The sequence below is a fragment of the Lacerta agilis genome, chromosome 11 (assembly GCF_009819535.1).
Source record: "Lacerta agilis isolate rLacAgi1 chromosome 11, rLacAgi1.pri, whole genome shotgun sequence".
Taxonomy (NCBI): Eukaryota; Metazoa; Chordata; class Lepidosauria; order Squamata; family Lacertidae; genus Lacerta; species Lacerta agilis.
Genome location: NC_046322.1, coordinates 16,712,138 through 16,731,669, shown reverse-complemented (window position 1 = coordinate 16,731,669; position 19,532 = coordinate 16,712,138). Strand labels below are relative to the sequence as shown.

Genomic DNA, 19,532 nt, shown 5'->3' with positions numbered 1-19,532 from the left:
TTCTAGGGTCATAATCACCCTCAGCCAATACACATTTGCAGCTAGTAGTACATGTAGCATAAGCCCCATAAGCACAGTCTCCCCTCCTCAGATACATGCAGATCAGCTGGATGGGTTAATGCCCCTCCCTGCTTTTCAAGTGATCAGTCTGATGACCAGGAAGGGGATGATTTGCCTCTTCAGAATGCTGGGCTGTCTGGAAAGTTTTTGCAATCCATTGCTGCCTCTACTTTAATTTTTTTGCCACTGCTAATAAAATCAGTGCAGTTGGAGGAGGGGGGAGTATGCTAAGGAGTTGACAATTTAGCAACCCATTTTTAAACACCACATCATGATTCCTCTAATGTGTTCTTGTATTGACATTTATCCTTGTGAAAATATTTTGTTATAGTGGTTAGCAGTATATAATAATTAACAGTATATAATAACAAAGTGATCTGTCTTGGCCACTGATTAAGTAGATTCAGAACCACATAGCTTCTTCTGTACCTATGCAAGCAGAGAACATTTTTTCTGAGTGAAAAATTGTAGTAGTATTTTAAGTACTGTCATACCTCGGGTTGCAAATGCTGTGGGTTTCGTGTTTTTGGGTTGCGCTACGTGCCGAACCCAGAAGTACCGGAACAGGTTACTTCCGGGTTTCAGCACTCGCACAGAAACACAGAATGACATCACGCGCATGTGCAGAAGCGCCACATCTTGTCGTGCGCAGACGCGGCGGGTTGTGAACACTGCGGGTTGCGAATGCTGCGGGTTGCAAACGTGCCTCCCGCACGGATCACGTTTGCAACCCGAGGTATGACTGTACCTTGAGAGGCAATAGCTAACTTGCCTCCAACACAAGAGTTCAAAAACTTATGCATACCTGAAAAACTGTCTCACCACATTTTGCCTCTGTGCTAGATCTAGATCACTATGGTATTCTTTGCATGAAACATACCAAGTCTGAAGCAATTCCATAGAGTTTACTTTGCAGTAAATAATTTTACTATTTATATCCCAATGACTTCATAAGAATCCTGCTCAGGCAAAAATCTGTCTAGTCCAGCATCCTATTTCCCATGGTGGCCAATCACAATGCTGCTGGGAAGCCCACATGCAAAATATGAAAGCAATAAGCCTCTCTTGCAATTGTTTCAGAAGTCCAACAGGTTAGACTGTAATCTATCCCCACAATTTTGACAGGTGGGATTATTTTTACATCAGATTATTGACAGGCAGGTTCTGCTAGAACCCTAGTGGAATGATAGCCCATCATCTTGGAAGGATTCCTGCCAGCACATTCTTCTCATCTGTGTGCATGCACATATATGTATGGTAAGAAAGGACAGTATATTGTCCCTACAAAAAATTAATTTTAATGTAAGTAGCCTTAACTACTGGGATAGCCTGGTATCGTATTACAGTCATACCTCGGGTTACAGACGCTTCAGGTTGTACGTTTTCGGGTTGCGCACTGTGCCAAACCCAGAAGTACCGGAACGGGTTACTTCCAGGTTTTGGTGCTCGCGCATGCATGGAAGCGCTACATCGCGCTTCGCACATGTGCATAAAAACCGAATTGCAACCCACACATGCGCAGATGCAACGCTGCGGGTTGCGAACGTGTCTCCCGCACAGATCACATTCGCAACCCGAGCATCCACTGTATTAGTGCTTTGACATACAGCCTTGCATGGGTGTTAGCAAGATAGAATAACAATCCTTTTAAATTTTCCCCTCTCCTTGAAAAGCAATCATGGTCTGGTTACAGAGGAAAGGCTTGATCTAGAAGAGGTAGGCAGGAAAAAGACCTGTCGCCTGGCAGAGTCAGGACAAGGACTTATCTGGAACAGAACCAGAAAGCATCACTTGGCCATGCAAGCACTCTTGTTCTGTGCCTTTCTAGCTGGGGTATGCTGGTTAAAAAATGGAGGGTTCAGACATAATATGAAACCAATGTTAAAACAAGCCATAGGTTAGGTGCAACAACAGAATGCACACTTTTTAAATAACAATACCATGTTGAATATGAATGAACCTCAGCTAAAATATTATGTTCATTTTTCACCTGGTCTAGTCCTTCCCCCGCCCACCCCCCTAAAATTGTTAAGAGGGTCTCTTCTCCAGTTTTCAGAGAGTAGCTGGAAGTAGGGAGGCAGTTTTAATTGGGGAAGCACTCTGCAGTTTTAATCTTAGGAGCAGTACTGTGCCCAGAGCTCAGAAACAGCTCACAGTAATGAAATTCCCTATCGCAAAAAGTGCCTAGAACAATGGGAGTTTCAAATACTGAGAACATCCTCCGAGTCCCTTCTTTGTGTGCCTCCTCCACAAAAGGTTCTGAGGGTGGCCACACAAGAACAGGCATTTTCTGCAGTGGCTCCCCGTTTGTGGAATGCTCTCTCCAGGGAGATTCAGCTGGTGTCTTCATTATATTCCTTTAGCTACCAAGGGAAAAACATTCCTCTTCAACCAGGCCTTTGGCTGATTGACATCTGATGCCCTTTCAAATGTGTTGTAGAAGGGAGGATTCTTGGTTTGTTGTTGCTCTTATTTTTACTATGCATTTTGTGGTTTTAATATTGTAACTTTATGTGATGAAGCACCCTGAAATCTATGGATGAGGGTTGGCATACAAATTTAATAAAAAATAAAATTAATGCACACAAGCAACTGAAAACAAAAGATACTATTCACATACATAAGCAATTCTGGGCACACAAAGTATTCCAGGTTTTCCATCCAAGCAGCTAGAGCATAGCTTGAGAGGCACCCCTTACTATCAAGGACAGCTTTTTGAATGATCCAAGGACTGCAGTGGAAATTGGAGGGAATGGTTCAAAAGGCCCACTGGATGTGTTTTTGTTTTAAAATGAAATTATTCAGTATTGCACAAAAGTTGCATTGTAAGCATAAAAGTAGATAACATTAATCTGCATGAAATGCTTTTGAGCTAGTTTAAAGTACTACAACACATTACTTAATTATAATTTAAAGCTAATGTTTAATGTCTAGTTTTGTAAAGACACGCGTGGCGCTGTGGGTTAAACCACAGAGCCTAGGGCTTGCCGATCAGAAGGTCGGCGGTTCAAATCCCCACGACAGGGTGAGCTCCCGTTGCTTGGTCCCAGCTCCTGCCCACCTAGCAGTTCGAAAGCACGTCAAAGTGCAAGTAGATAAATAGGTACCGCTCTGGCAGGAAGGTAAACGGCGTTTCCGTTCACTGCTCTGGTTCACCAGAAGCGGCTTAGTCATGCTGGACACATGACCCGGAAGCTGTACGCAGGCTCCCTCAGCCAATAAAGCGAGATGAGCTCCGCAACTCCAGAGTCGTCCATGACTGGACCTAATGGTCAGGGGTCCCTTTACCTTTACCTTAATGTCTAGTCTTGGTAGAGTGCAAAAACTGATACTGAACTGGAACTAAAGCAGAACACTAGAAAATGTGGGTCAAACCAAAGAGTAGCTAAACCTATTTTTTCCCCAAGGTTCAACTCCTGGGTAGGTAAAAGCTGATCACTTGAATTTCCCCCATTGTGGGGAGTTTTCAGACACTGCTCACATTTCAAGCACTACTACATGACAGCATTTTCAGAGGCTCCACACAGTGAATAGTTGAATAGTGTTCTTGACTGAATGAAGCATGTATCAGTAATGAGAAGCATGCACTAATCCAATACCCGCTACCTAGTACTGCTTTTCCTTCACTCCACACATTCAGTACAGTTGCATCAGACTGCAGAAGGAGTTGTATTTCAATTTGCCATTCGTTGTAGATGGTCATGGGAAGGGCTTCAGCATTTCCCTCTTTTTAAGAATTGTATTAAGATTGTATTGTTCTGCTCAATCCCAATCTCCCTCCACACGCACTAACATTGCCAAGTTGAAAACTCACTGAATATTGTTGTGCTTTTATCTTGTGGACATAGTCAACACAATACTGCTGCCTCAAGACTCTGCTGTGTGCCCAAGGTGTTATGCTAAAGAGGTAGGTTTTCACAAGTTAACCATGCCATCAGTCAAGCCCAGAAGACATTTAAAAAGCCAGGTAAGGCCACTATTTTCAACATTTCTGCAATACTGGTATAGAAAAGACAGACACCTGCTGTGTTTCCTACAGACAAACCACAATACAGTATGGTGCTATCATGGATCTTAGCTTATGGGTGTTCTAGCTCAGAACCAGATGGAAGAGAGAGCAAAAAAGGAAAACACAGCAGGGGGGTTGGACAAGTTGCTGCCATTTTAAGTTGAAAGTATGGCTCTTCCTACTTTTCACCTCTTCTAAAAAGCTGTAAACTCTTGGGGAAAGGGTAAAAAAAAGTGCACAGAGCTCAAATGAGAGTATTTAATTTAGGGCTGCATGCAGAGCTAACAGTAGTGCTTGGCCAACTGCACATACAGTTCAGATGCTCCTCAAGGGACAACTACTACCCACTCCAGGAGGCCAGGCTTGCAAACTGTTGGTCAACAACTCATATTCCCAAACATCCCATGCCTCAAAAGGTATTTATACCATCTGCACTGTTTTCCACTAGCCTGCTCAAGCTGCCTAAGGAGAAGTCCTGAGTGGCATACTACTCTCCTGTGATAGAGCAGTGACCGCATCCTCCATAGCCTAGCCCTAGCTCTTTTTTTCATTTATTGGCTCCAATGGTAGATGACAGTGATGTCAACAGTCATTCAAAAGTAAGGCTGAATAAGGATATATAGATATAAAAACCCAAGATTTAAAGCACTGTTATAAAATGGTTATGAACTTTCAATTAATTGCTAAAGCTAATAATTAGAAGCTATTTAGAAATAAATAAACTATAACCTGCCTTGCGAGCTGTTTTTGACCAAAAGGCAACTCATTAATATTTTTTATAAATAAATAAAAAAATTCTAGAAGATGATCAGGCAGGGGAGCTCTGTAAACCAGAAGTTAGTTTCTTCATTTTGCTTTCAGGGAGACATTGGCAGACAGGCTAGTAAAACTTTTGTTGAGTACTGTACTAGCAACTTGTGTCATTTCAAAGCCTGGTTAAATGCCTGATTTTTCAATACCTACATCTGGGAAAACAAAATAGTAAGTCTGGAAGATATAAAACAAAGAATGATATGAAGAAAACTGCCACACTCAACTTATTTGAAAAATCATTATTATTCCCAAACTTCAGCAATATTTAGCAGCCAATGCAAATTTAAGCCCCAAGCTTTCAGCAGGGCTCAAAAGTTCCTAAGTTCATGCAAACTTGCAACAGAATGGAATTATGCTAACTGGAATCTTTTGAAGGCAAAAGAGGGCAAGATTATTTTTGCTAATTCCCCCTGCAGTCATCTGTACCTTCAAAAAATCTGTTCTGGGGGGTCACGAGACTCCCTGGAAAAATGCAGTGATGGTGGCTGGTGGGGTGGGTGGATGGGAAATGGGCAAAGATCACCTCCCCTCTTCCTCTAGCAGAAGACTTTCAGATGATGAAAGAGTAATTCTGCACCCAACCCATGCAATTTTCCCAGCCCTGTCCACAGTCATATATATACACAAATGCCTTACAATGGAAAACTCCAATTCTGACTTGAAAACATGGAAGCAAGTCACACCAGTTCCAATGGAACCTATTTCTAAGCAGATCTGTTCAGAACCAATGCTTAAGAAGCATTTTGAAGAATCACTAACTTGCATACTTAAGTCCAGTCAAGACTTCTATACTGCAAAGTACAGAATAACACTAAATTACTGATCTCTAAAAATGCCAATGTAGGTTAATGAAATAATTTCATTCACAGTAAATTCTTCACCCTACTCAGATTAACTAGTTTCATCATATGTATAAAGTATACAAGATGTGAATGTGCACATCTTATTGCCCATTTAGGATTAGAAGTGCATTGTCCTGGGCACCAGATACAATAAAGGGGCACTGTCCTTGACCTAGATTGAGTGCATATACAGTGGTACCTCTGGTTAAGTACTTACAGTGGTACCTCGCTAGACGAATGCCTCGCTAGACGAAAGGCATTCGCTAAAGAAAGGGCGACTCGCAAGACAAATTTCCCTATGGCCGCGACTCGCAAAACAAAAACATTTTGCAGTTTGTTTGTTTTTCGTAAAACCGCACTTCTTCCGACCGTGCTTCACAAGACGAAATTTCCGCTATACGACGGAACTCGCGGAACGAATTAATTTCGTCTTGCAAGGCACCACTGTAATTTGTTCCGGAGGTCCGTTCTTAACCTGAAACTGTTCTTAACCTGAAGCACCACTTTAGCTAATGGGACCTCCCGCTGCCGCTGCGCCACCAGAGCACAATTTCTGTTCTTATCCTGAAGCAAAGTTCTTAACCTGAAGCATTATTTCTGGGTTAGCGGAGTATGTAACCTGAAGCGTATGTAACCCGAGGTACCACTGTATGGCATTGTAAAAAGGTAAAGGGACCCCTGACCATCAGGTCCAGTCGTGTCCGACTCTAGAGGCCAAGGGAGCCGTCGTTTGTCCACAGACAGCTTCCGGGTCATGTGGCCAGCATGACAAAGCCACTTCTGGCGAACCAGAGCAGCGCACGGAAACGCCGTTTACCTTCCCGCTGGAGCGGTCCCTATTTATCTACTTGCACTTTACTGTGCTTTCGAACTGCTAGGTGGGCAGGAGCTGGGACCGAGCAACGGGAGCTCACCCCGTGGCAGGGATTCGAACCGCCGACCTTCTGATCAGCAAGCCCTAGACTCTGTGGTTTAACCCATAGCACCACATTGATTCCACACTTAATCCATGCAGTCAGAATGTATGTCATTTCAACAAACTAAATGGGGGGGGCAAAAGTGTGTGGGCATATGGTAGTGCCAGAATGTGTAGCTCCAATGTTAGAATAAAGGTTTAAACTAATTTGTTAACTTTTTTCTTAAATTAAAACTACTGTATATTCTGGTGTATAAGACTACTTTTTAAACCAGGAAAATCTTCTCAAAAGTCGGGGGTCGTCTTATATGCCGGGGGGAGAATCTGAGGTCGAGTATATCTCAAACTCTATATTTTAACTGGAAAAGTTGGGGGTCGTCTTATACGCCCAGTCGTCTTATACGCCGGAAAATATGGTATTTAAAAATTGAATATATGCAATAGTCTCCTAAAATGCATTTACCTGTGACACAATTTAAAGTTTTACATACCTTTTAAATGCATCCCTATATGTGCAGTTTTCAAAAACACATTCACCATTCCCAAATGCTTAGAGAAATGGGGAGGGGGGGAGCAGTGTCTTTTGGATAAAATGTAAGCATTACACAAGTAAAATCCCATTCACAACCCAGTATATGAACCATCTCATTTCCATTAATTTTAACGGAACTGAATCAGTTTCAATTTAAAATTATAGATTTGCAAAATTATGTTTGTTATACTTTGTTAAAACAAAGTACAGTAAGTGTTTTAGCACTTATTTTTAAATAAGTGCTAAAACACTTATTTTATTAAGTGTTTTAGCACGTATTTTATTTTATGAATTTCTTTCATTAAAAAACTATTAAAGAACTTAAAAAATGGAAAGTGTACATCATATATAAATCTTTAGTAATCAAGAAACAAAGATTTCCTTATTAGCTAAGGCATCCTAATCACATATATTTAACCAGAAATTCAACGAAGAAGTTATTGTTCAGTATTTCTAGATACTATTTTAAGTTTTCTGTCCATTGCTTGGTATTTTTTTTAAAACTTGGAGACTTTGTAATCTCATATAAATAAAAATATGGTCAAATAATAATACAAATCATAGGCATACATGTAGAAAAAGTCTTCAGATTTAAGGTGTTGAATTTTCCATATTCCATATATTACATGATCAACTTCAAAATACACAAAATATTTGAATAAAGTGAAAGACAGCAATAGGAGAATGAGTGGCTATAAGAAATTAGTTCATAATTAAATCTAGAACTAAAATAACTTGCTGGAATTATACAAAATGTGATCAGAAACATCTTGCAATTTAAGCATAATCATACTGTGTGTAACTTAAGTGACAAAAGAATTATCAGATCTAGTGTCGCTTTCTGATGATGAAAAACAATCAAGTACAACTATTTTCCATACAGTCCTCTTTCCTGTAAACTAGACCTATGCCTCTACATACACCACAGCTTAGGGAAAACAAAGATTCAGTTACACACACAGGCACAATTAGAAACGACATGTCTCGCTCTGCAATTCATAAAGTTCAGAAATAAAAGCTGCTTTTTCAAACTGAAAATGGTTCCTCTCCTGTGCATATAGGCCTGAGGCCCTGTTGCAAACAGTGTCTAACAGGCCCAGGCAGCACAAAGACAGGAATGGCAGATTAGTGGGAGGGAGGGAGGCCAGGTTTGGGGCTCAGCAGGATCTTCAGGCTTTTTAAAATTCAAACTGCTGCCTGACCAATACAAATCACGGACACATTGCTGACTACTACACAGATTCACAGCATTAAAAACACGCCTTCTGTGTGACAGCTATATTAACGTCACTATATTAACATGTATGAGGAGCCATAAATGCACAATAGTACTCTATGAACAACAACAAAAGTTACTTTACTTATGAAAAGCACTAAATAATAGCTAGCTTCCAATACAAGTACAACACTTACAACATCATGAAAGCTAACACTATGAAATGTTACAGGTAGGTAGCCGTGTTGGTCTGCCGTAGTCGAAACAAAATAAAAAAATTCCTTCCAGTAGCACCTTAGTTGGTGCTACTGAAAGGATTTTTTTTTATTCTGTATCGACTATGAAATGTTGCCATGTTCTAACCATCATTGGAAGACATCATTTGGCAACTAGCAATATAAAAATAGCTATCACAACCAGATGAAATGCAGTTCTTCATAGCTATGCAGATCAATTCCATTCTATTAAAACAACATTTATAAATCTATAATTTCCAAAATATGCTAAATGTATCTTTTAAAATGCTACACATGCTACCATTTAATGTTAGGAGGCTTAACAAACTTTCAGATAAGTGACAGAGGCATCACCCAGTTACACAAACAGCATGGACACAATCAATACCTATGGATTTGAAATTGATCTACTTTCGTTTTTAAAATATTAAAACTTCAGTCTATTTCTGCACAATTCTGACCCATTTCTCAGCCCAATCCTAAACATGTTTACTCAGAAGTATGCATCGACTTCAGTAGCACTTACTTCAACATGTATATTTTAGGACTGCAGGCTTAACTACAATTTATGAGATTACAAATTAAGGTTTTTAGCCTTTCCAGTGGCAATCAACCACATAGATGTTTAGGCATCCGTTGTTGCGAAGTATCAACGTTTTAGTTCCCGTGGAGCAACAACAACTATCTTTTTAGGGAAAGGAAATAAAGGTGGCATACACTGCAGCCAGTGTACGTTGTGAGTTGTGCAGGTGTTTGCGTTCTGTCAGTCATCCAGAAAGGGCTACCTTTATTTTATCAACGCAGTAGTAGTGGCAGTAGTAGTGCACGTATTCGAAGGGATTTGCACAGAGCCAGCGACAATTAATCACCTCTCCAGCCAAACAAATTTACCATGTACACACCAACTATCTGAACCGTCGAGATTGAGCAAGGAAGGTTCGAAGGAAACATAGTTGCTGCCAACCATACACAGGGAGCGCGTGGGAGCGCCCGTCTCTCTCTCTCTCCGTCACCCTACGCGATTTGGCTGGGACCATTTCTTTCCCCTCCTTCCTCCCTCAGCTCAGCCCGCCGGTGTGAAGTTGTAAATATGGCACAGGTTCGGTGCCCCGGCCGCTGCTACAACTGTATTGTTTCCTCTTCCCCGCTCTTGCTCTCGGGCGCCGAGGCCTGTCACACAGGAGCCACCTCGCCTCTCTAATCCCCGAGCTGGAGTGAACGCGCTGGCCGCTGGGCCTGCGCCCTCCTCCGGGCTTGGGCTTCTCCAGCAGCTCGGCAGAAACCATTCTCTCCTCCGCGAAACCCCGGGAGGAGGCGGAGGCGGGGAGAAACGTGAAAACACCCCCCACCCCTCGGCTGCCACTCATTATTTCTCTTCCCCTCACCCCCGCCGCCCCACTCCTCTCCTTTTTCCCACACTGGCCGAAAAGGCTAATTCCCCTGACTGGGCCGCCTCGCCTAAGAGGAGGCCCAGCTCGCGGCTTCCCTTTCGCGGAGGAGGAAGAGGAGAAACCTGAAGGGGGGGGGCTTTTACCTGAGCAAAACACCGTCTGAAGCCAACCGAAAGCCAAGCGGTGGCGGGGGGGGGGGGGAAGGAGGAAGGAGAAAAATCCGCCCCCCTCCCTCCTCAGAGGATCCGCCGCTGGGCCGCCGCGGAGCGAGAGGAGGAGGGGAGATAATATAACAACAATAATCCGGGCCGGGAGGGGGGCTGGCTCCTCTTCCGTCTCCTCCTCAGTGCAGCGAACATGTAGAGCCGGGGACGGGCGGGAGCGGCCGAAGCGAATCCCTTAAGTCGCCGCCGTCGTCTTTGCCGTCCTCCCCGCTGCCGCCGCCGCCGCCGTCCTCTTCTTCTTCTTCTTCCTCCTCCTCCTCTTCTTCTTCTTCTTCCTTCCCCTCCTTGCCGTCGTCCTCCCACCAAGCCCGATTCACGCCGCCAACATCCACACGGGCCGGGGCCGAGCCGGATTCGATAAACACCTCACGCACCGAACGACCGACCGACCGACCGACCAACCCCGGGAGGGGAGGGAGAGGAGCGAGCGAGCGGGAGGGAGGCAGGGAGGAGGGAGGAGGGGGAATCTCCTCTGCCGCGGCTTGTTCCTTCTCTTCCGCCGCCGTCACCACCGCCGCCGCCTCTCCGCCTCCTCTGTGTACGCGGGCGGGTGGGGCAGGGCAGGGAGGGGACTGCTTAGGCCACGGTGAGTCGGTACCGGGGAGGGAGGAGATGGGGAGGGAGGAGAGAGAGAGAGAGAGAGGGAAAAAGGAGCCTGCGTGAATGTGAGCGTCGGTCTCGCTCCCTCTCAGAACAAAATGCCGACCGGAAGTGCAGCTGTAGGAATGACTCCCTCCACCGGCGCCAAACACCAACAACCTCCCCTTTTTCTCTCTGTCTCTCTCCTTCTTCTGTTGCTGCCTCTGTTTCGCTTGCTCACTGCTTTCCTGCCTCCCTAAGCTGAGATATCCATCCGTGCACTTGCTGGGGAGGCTCTTCAGTCTGCGTCGCTGCGCAGACAGCTGATGGCAGCTCCGAGTTGCGTATTTGGGTGCTTTGCTTTTCTCTTTTTATCAGTTTTTCTTTCTTTCTTTCTTTCCCCCACTCTCTTTTGCTGTATGTATTTACGGAAGGCTGGAGTTTGCAAATAAAGGCCTGATGTTACGAGGAGAAGATCTACGAACTGTCAAGATGAGGCACACGACTGAAATACTTCAGCAAAATTAATTGTCATTTTTTACTATCTTTTAAAAATGATAAAAGCTACATGAAGAGGATTGAAAATACGAAGAACTCCCAAGGAAGAGGATGAGTGGAAATTTAGGAAAAAAAAGGGGGGGTACCTGCTGCATTCTTTCATATCCGGATGGAATATTGGAAGCTTGTTTCCGCTTACGCCTGGTTTTCTTTTATTAAATTTCTCGTTCGTGCTTGCATGTGTGCTTTTATAAGGTGTTGATCCTGATCGCCATATCGTCGGATTTGAAGTTCTCACTGTTGAAAATTCTGGTTTTACTGATTTCCAGATGGGCATGCTTTTCCAAAACCGTGTTTTCTGAAATAGCGTTGAGGGGGGAATCCGTGATATTGAAATGAGGCTGCTTCGCTGGAAAATTGAGATGGTTGTTGACAGATCCTGTGTAATAATGTAATGTAATAGTGTAATAATGGGTTGGGAAAGCAGCCCTTGAAGAAGGGAACATTGACGGACTTGAAAGCCTATCTATTTTCTCTTCAGGTAAATTGTTTAGTTTATGAGATCATGGAATAGGAACGAAGTGGAATTCATATAAATTGGCTTAAATGCCTGCTTTTTTATTCAATGCTTTGGAGCTCTAGAACAGTGTTTTTCAACCACTGTTCTGCGGCACACTAGTGTGCTGCGAGATGTTGCCTGGTGTGCCGTGGGAAAAATTGAAAAATTACTTTATATATAGTCAATATAGGCACAGAGTTAAATTTTTTAACATTTTCTAATGGTGGTGTGCCTTGTGATTTTTTTCATGAAACAAGTGTGCCTTTGCCCAAAAAAGGTTGAAAAACACTGCTCTAGAATAATGTAGCAAACCCCCAAAATATAATCAAGGTGCTAATTTTTAAGAGCAGTATTTCTACTTGAGTCAGTTCTCCATAATGCTCAGAGCTCAACCTCATGTAGTTGTTTGAATGCAGTAATCCAGGGCCAGCCTCTGCCAGAAATTAGGCACTATGGCCCTGTTTCAAAAGAGCACATACACAGTTATTGTGTGTAGATGGGTATAGTTTTAAGTACCGGTATATGCATATTGTGCAATAGGAATATGATTTTAGCTACTTGTAACATTCTGGGTTGTAAGTCTTTGAATATAAGGAAATAAATATACATATACTCCAGATTTAAAGAACTAGAATCCTGCTACAGTTAGTCATCATGACTAATGTAATACACACTTACTTGGGAATGATTCCCATTGAACACAGTAGGAATTCCTGACTAAATATGTGTAGGATCATATTGGACATTCAAGTCAAAGCAATGAAAATTCAGTTTCATTTGTTTCAAAGAGATTTAGTAAAGACAAAATTAGACATATTTGCCAGGTAGTGACCAAAACTTGTTAGGCACGGTTTGCAGAGAAGAGACACTAACTTTTAAAAATTGTATGTGTTTTCAAGTATTATTACAGGTAGCAGGTCCTAGGTACCAAAGCAGTAGTATACCCACAAGCAGATTGTTTCGGTGCAGAAACTTAGAGGTAACATATTTCTCCATTAACTAAAAGTGTCATTAAATTCTTCATTTACTATAGGAATTACGTTATGGTTAATTTTTTTGTTTAAAAATCCAAAATTCTTGTATTGTATAAATTATAAGTTAAAATGTTATGAATTTAAATTCTTCACATAAGATGTGTTCTGAGAAAAATGTTGGTAAAAAGTATTTGCGGGCAATTTAAAGTATGTTGCAAAAAAAGCATAAGAATTAATCATATTTCATCTGTAAATTATTTACAAGCTAAATACTTGTTTGGCCATAAACCGTATGTAGTTGTGCTCTTAAATTTAAATTTAGGGTGGTACTTAAATAAACCTAAGTAAATTAATGGACCTAACTTAGTCATATTCATTAATTTCAGTGGGTCTACTCTGAGTTGTACAGGATTTCATTCAGTCAGGTCTATATATTAAAACATAGTTTAAAGACTATAACATAAAACAAGTTTAGTTAAATGTGGTCTTCTCAGGTATTTAAAAATTAATATACCGCAGTTTAGTATGGCAGATCCAAATAAAATCTGCTCAGATACAGTTTGCCTTGTGCAGTCAGGATTTCCTTTTAAAAATGTAGACTGTTCATACTAAGTATAAATGTAAAGAGCCAAATTGTGCCCTCCTGTGGAAAAAGCACAAAAAGCCCAGAAAACTCCTGAGTTATTTCTAGGCAACCTTAGCAGGAAATTCCCTTATTTGCACACCTGCATTCTGAAAATGAATCCAGAAACATACACTAACATACCCATGCTGCCCTGTAATTAATACAGAAATCAGCACCACTCTGAAAGTTTAGATGCAGGGTAAACAACAAATACTGTACTGAGCATCATATATAATATCATGAGTTGCAGAGCTACAGCTTATTTACAAAGTTGTTTCTGAATGTATTAAGCATATTATTTCCATCGAGAGCGTACCTGGTGACCAAAGCTGCTAGACATGTTATACCTTTTGCATAATTTTATATAATAATTTCAATAAAGAATTTTTCTATTGAAATTGATACTTCTAAAGGTAAAGGACCCCTAGACGGTTAAGTCCAGTCAAATTTGACTATGGGGTGTGGCGCTCATCTTGCTTCAGGCCGAAGTAGCTGGCATTTGTCCACAGACAGCATTCCAGTTCATGTGGCCAGCATGACTGTACCTCTACTGGTGCAGCGGGACATTGTGACAAGTGCCAGAATGCACAGAAAACGCTGCTTACCATCCCACTGCAGCGGTTCCTATTTATCTACTCAACGTTGGTATGCTTTTGAACTGCTAAGGTTGGCAGGAGCTGGGACAGAGCAACAAGAGCTCACCCCGTCACTCGGATTCAAGCCACTGAGTGGGTGGTGCTGTGGTCTAAACCAGGGATCAGCAAGGTTTATTTTGCCTGGGCCAGATCGGTCCTGTGGAGATCCCTCCGTGGGCTGGATCATGCACAGACCCTTTCGGCGTCTGTGTCTGCACAGATGTGATTTCCAACGTCTGTGCATGTGCAGACGCGATTTCTGGCGCCGCAGAAGCAGGTCCCCGTGCAACACCGCCAGTTTATCTCAGCACGCAAGCGGACAGCTCAGTTCGTGGGCCGGTCAAACGACCTCTGCGGGCTGCTTCCGACCCATGGGCCTTAGGTTGCTGACCCCTGGTCTAAACTACTGAGCCTTTTGTTATTTCTAGATGTTGGAAACATTACACCAGTTGTATCAGTAGTACAAAATGAGTAATACCCTCCCTAAGAGAGTGTTGAGTTGGGATACCAAAATCTGGGTTCAAATTCCTACTTGACTCTGAAATTAACAGTGTAGTTAACACAGGGCAGGTTAACCAAACCTAGCTTGCAAGAAGCCCAAAGAATAGTCTTTTACTTTAAAGGCAAAGACTTGGGCAGCAGCATTCATGAACACAACACATTTTTTAGTCTATAAGGTGTCACATGATCCTTTTTGTATTTGCTTTTACTGTATACACTAACACAGCTAACCCACTGAAATTTGCAATTTCACAGGATAAAATGCTGTTCTAACCTTGGGATACAAATGGAGCAATTTAAGTGCAACGAAGAGTTTTCTGGCGCCATAAAGACTAACGAGTTAAAATACATTTAACTTTTATTTAGATGGTGAATAGCTAATCCATATACTACTCTAATGCTTTTCAACTACTACAGTGACAACTTGATTGGTACAAACCTACATGTCCAATATTTTATAAGGTTTTCACTCATTGCATACCTGCTTTACTTGTCTTACACGTACAAATGTATCAACAAATAGCTTTTTAGATTTGAATATAATCTGGAATTGAAGATGACTAATTTGCATTTGTATAGCGTTTTGCAAGTTTGGGAAATACTTGGGTTAATGGAATAATTTAAAGTAATAAGAATTGAGTGCTATCTAAGATAGTTTCATAGTTACTTTGTGTAGCTATGTCAAAATATTCATGCAGCAGAGCAGGAAAATATTCTTTTTTTGCAATTTCCACACATTCTCTTATTTGTAATGGTGTAATGTGCTTAGAATACAGTAACCCTCTTTGGACATTTAATTTCCCCACACAATTAGTATCACATGAGAAAGAGTAGGAGCACACTTGCTACCTATGTGTCCCCTCTATCTTGTCCTTGGGCCTGGGACTACTTAACCACCCTCCATGCCAGGGGTGGGGGGGACACCTCCTGAACTCATGCAACTGGAAAAGGACAATTGAAATTATCAAGTGGCTGAAGCAATTCCCCTGTGAAGAAAACATCATTTAGGGCTTTTTGGTTTGAAAAGGAAGGGTTATTAGGAAACATGATATTATGCATAGTGTAGAGAAAGTGATTTTTTTCTCACTTTCTCATAGTACTTGGAGCCATCCTATAAAGCTGAATGTTGGAAGTTTCAGACAGAAAAACATTTGTATTTTCTTACCTTTTCTTGCTTCCTCCTTACCTTGTCATAGATTTGTGATTGTTTATTCTTCCACAAAAATGATGCACTGCAAATCCATCTTTTAAGTAATAATACCTAAAATAGAATGTTTAAACGTTTTAATATGCAATAGCAATACTTATAACCTACTCTCAATTTCCCTTTAACAATGAAAAACCAGTCACCAATTGCCAATAATGTTGAGATATTATCATTCTCAGAGTAGATGCACTGAAATAAATTGAGTGCAGTAACTTGTCCATTTATTTCAGTGAGTCTTTTCTGCATCTAGTACCGTACCTTTAAATTTTTTATCTGAGAAAATTTCTAGATTGCATAATATCTTTAAAAATAAGCAGCATTCAAATATACCGGTACAATAAAACAACATACAAACATTAAAATCCTGAATTGATTTAAGTCTGAAATTCTATATACATTTGCTTCAATTGAATTTAATGGGTCTTAATGGATCTTACTTCTGAGTAGACATGCATAGCACTACATTATTAAACTTTGCAGCCATTCTGGAAGCACATAAACAAAAGGCCCATCATTAGGTAAACCCATATGATCCAGCCAAACATCTCCTCAGAGGTACCTTAAAAAAAACCAAAATATTAAAATCCTATAGAATTTAGCAAGGATTTAAGAGAACTGCCCCATAGGATTTCAGAGAACCAATTTCACGTGATTAATCATTTCAAAAAACAACAACAACCCACAACTATGTGTTTTACTCATTTCATATTAGGTGTGTTTAGAAATTACTCTCTCCTTACCTGCTCATTGCCAACAATTACTCAGAAGGTAATCCTTGTCTCTCATATGGGTTGAATACCTAATGCTTGCTCATTAAATACATTTCAAAACCACCTTTTAATTACAAAGAAGCAAAGCAGTGAGCAACTTTTAAGCAAATGTCTCTCTTGATAGTTCCCTTTTTTATCTCATTATCATGAATAAAATTTGGAAATTATCCTTGCATGAATTGTAGGGGGAGGGGGAGGAATAGTGATATTGATGTCAAAAGGCGCTTCCAACAGACCTTACAATATGCTATATCAAAATAATTAGGAGGGACTCATAAAGTCTCCTAAGATATAGCTATGAGGCCCTGTAAGATTTCCAGAGTGGCCCTTTGACCTGAAGAAATCCTTTGCCTTTCTATTCCCCTCAGACAACGGACTAGGTCACTAAACTCCTTTTAGGAAAGAGTCCATATTTGCCCTCAAATATTTACCTCAGGTTTGACCATTTTATTTCATAGATGTATATTTTGACATTTTTACAATGATATTACGGATTCATTTATAACATTTTAAAAAAAGAAATGTGCAAATTAATGGATAACAATAATTCATCTTCCTTTTTTATCTGGGTAATGGTACGGTCCAATGAAGTTTCTCTCAGGAGTATGAAGAGAAATGATTCTGTATTTCTTCTGTTGTGCCAAAGCATACAGAACCCAAGAATCAGACAGCTAGATCACACTCAATTTGAGATTTTAAAGAAATTATTGGCTTTTAAAGATTCTCATAGTCTTTTAAACATTACCCATTTGTGTGTTCAGAAATATATGCCACTCCATGATGTGATTTTTTAAAAAAAGAACTGCTTTTTAAAAAACAAACCCAAAAAACCATAACAACATAAAGAATGTGATTTGTAATTTAAACACACACACATATCCTTTTTCATGTAATATATGCAGTTCTAGACATTAATGTTCATTAATGCTTTATGCACTCTAGTGTTTTGAAAAACATTTTTCATGCTTTTTGTCTAATATCACCACTGGGACACATTTTCCTTAGGCAGACAGTGCTTTATATCTCCCATTAACTAAGTTTCAGTTCTTTAAAAAGTAAATTAATAGAATGAAAAGTCTAGTACCCAGTAATTCATATCAGATGTGCAACCTGATCCTATGCTTGTTTACTCAAAAGTAAGTACCACTAAGAAATGGAGTCTACTCTCAAGTCAGGCTCAACTCTTTAGCCACACTTGGCTAACAGTCAGTCCCACTGAACATGATGGGACTTTTTATAGGAGAAAGACAGAGGATTGAGCTGTTAGGCTATATTCCATGAATCGTGTACCTGTAACTTCAAATCACTGAAGGGGAAACTGCAGATATTTGTGTAAAACTGACTGCAGTTTAATTATAATAAACAAAAGATGAGAGGTGTTTGATAATTCCTTTTACTTTAGCAGAACACATGGCATATGAACAGCCACAGCTACTTGGGTGGGGAAATCTCAAATCTTTTGACATCCCTTTGGATATTATACATAACTACAAATATGTAGGGGGTGTTAACATGTATTACAGATGGAATAATTCTTTTTCATCTAACTTTCCTCAGAGTTTTTAATTTATTTATCGCCCATTTTATTTATTTGATTTTCACGTCTCACTTTTCTTGGTAGGAGCTCAAGACAGTGTTGAGGGTTGTCCCCCCCCCCCCATTTTATCCTCATAATAAGCCTGTGAGGTAGGTTAGGCTGAGAAATGGTGACTGGACAAGGACACCTAGTGAGCTTCATGGCTGAGGGGGGATTTGAACGGGAGTCTCCTGAGCCCTAGTCTGACACTCTAACCACTATACTATCCTGACTCTTTTAGAATAGTCTTTTAAAAATCAAATGCTGAATCTTAAAAAAAATACTGAAGTTTTTTGGCCAGCAACAGCATCTACAAGCCCAGCATCCAGGGGATAGCTGAGCTGATGCTTTGCCTGGACATCTGTCGCCATCCCCAGCTATCACTTGGCAGCAATTCCACCAGGTGTGCTTACCTGCCAGGGTATCACTGTAATGGCCTGGGAGCTAAAGGGATACTTAGCTCAGGTGGGTGCCTGGCAGCTGCCACATTTAATCTCTAGCAGTGCTGTGAAAGATAAAATGTGTCAGCTACAAGCTGCTAATCAGTGGTCACTTGTCTCCTAGCTCTTTGCATCACTGCCAACAGGTACCAGTAAGCCTACCTGACTGTTTACTTGTTTGGGAGAGGGGAAGTCTGGCAGTACCACCATTGGGGGGGGTTACCAATAGAAACTCATCCAGGGTTCCTAAAACCTGGAGAAGGGCCTAAACATCTGTCATCAAAGGTTACTAGTATGGCTTAATTATACTTTGCATTTATACTCTTTCCAGTGTCCAAATGTTTGACAAACCCCTCCAACAAGGTCTCATCATTAAGGCTGCAATCCGAACCATGTCTACTCAGAAGTAAGTCCAATTGAATTCAGTAGGGCTTATTCATGGGTAAGTGGACTTTGAATTGCAGTCTAAATTACCAACCGTCCGTATATAGGTGATACATTCTAATGAAAATGTTATATATGGCCGCATTCTCACTTCTAACTGAAGCAATGACCACAGTGATGAATGGGGAGCATGAAGGGTAGAGAAAGTAGAGTTTTGTGAAAGGGGGTTGAAATGGAAGAGGGAGCACATCATTTGTTGTTTTGTGAAGTATCTAACGTGCCATTACAATATGGAAAATAATCAGTGGTAGTAAGAGTTGTTTGGAATGTTAAATCCTTAACTGTCCTGATAAAGGATATCCACAGGTGCAAATGAGTAGCGAGAGCAAGTGACAGATAAACTGGCTTTTTAAAAAAAAAATAAAAACCCACATATGCTTATATACCATTCTATAATGCAGTGTTTTTCAACCACTGTTCCGCGGCACACTGAGATGTTGCCTGGTGTGCCTTGGGAAAAATTGAAAAATTCAAGAGAATTACTT

At 41.0% G+C, this 19,532-nt stretch overlaps 1 protein-coding gene across 3 annotated transcripts in view; it reads right to left on the bottom strand.

The window, feature by feature from the left end:
- Window positions 1-10,430, bottom strand: part of NIPBL (NIPBL cohesin loading factor) — a 137,429-nt gene extending 126,999 nt beyond the window's left edge. Inside the window, exon 1 of one of the 3 annotated variants that reach the window (XM_033164072.1) lies at window positions 10,159-10,430. The gene's annotated coding sequence lies outside the window, so the exon portion shown is untranslated. The remainder of the gene's footprint in view (window positions 1-10,158) is intronic. The other 2 variants (XM_033164071.1, XM_033164073.1) reach the window with 2 other exon arrangements.
- Window positions 10,431-19,532: the final 9,102 nt, after the last annotated feature.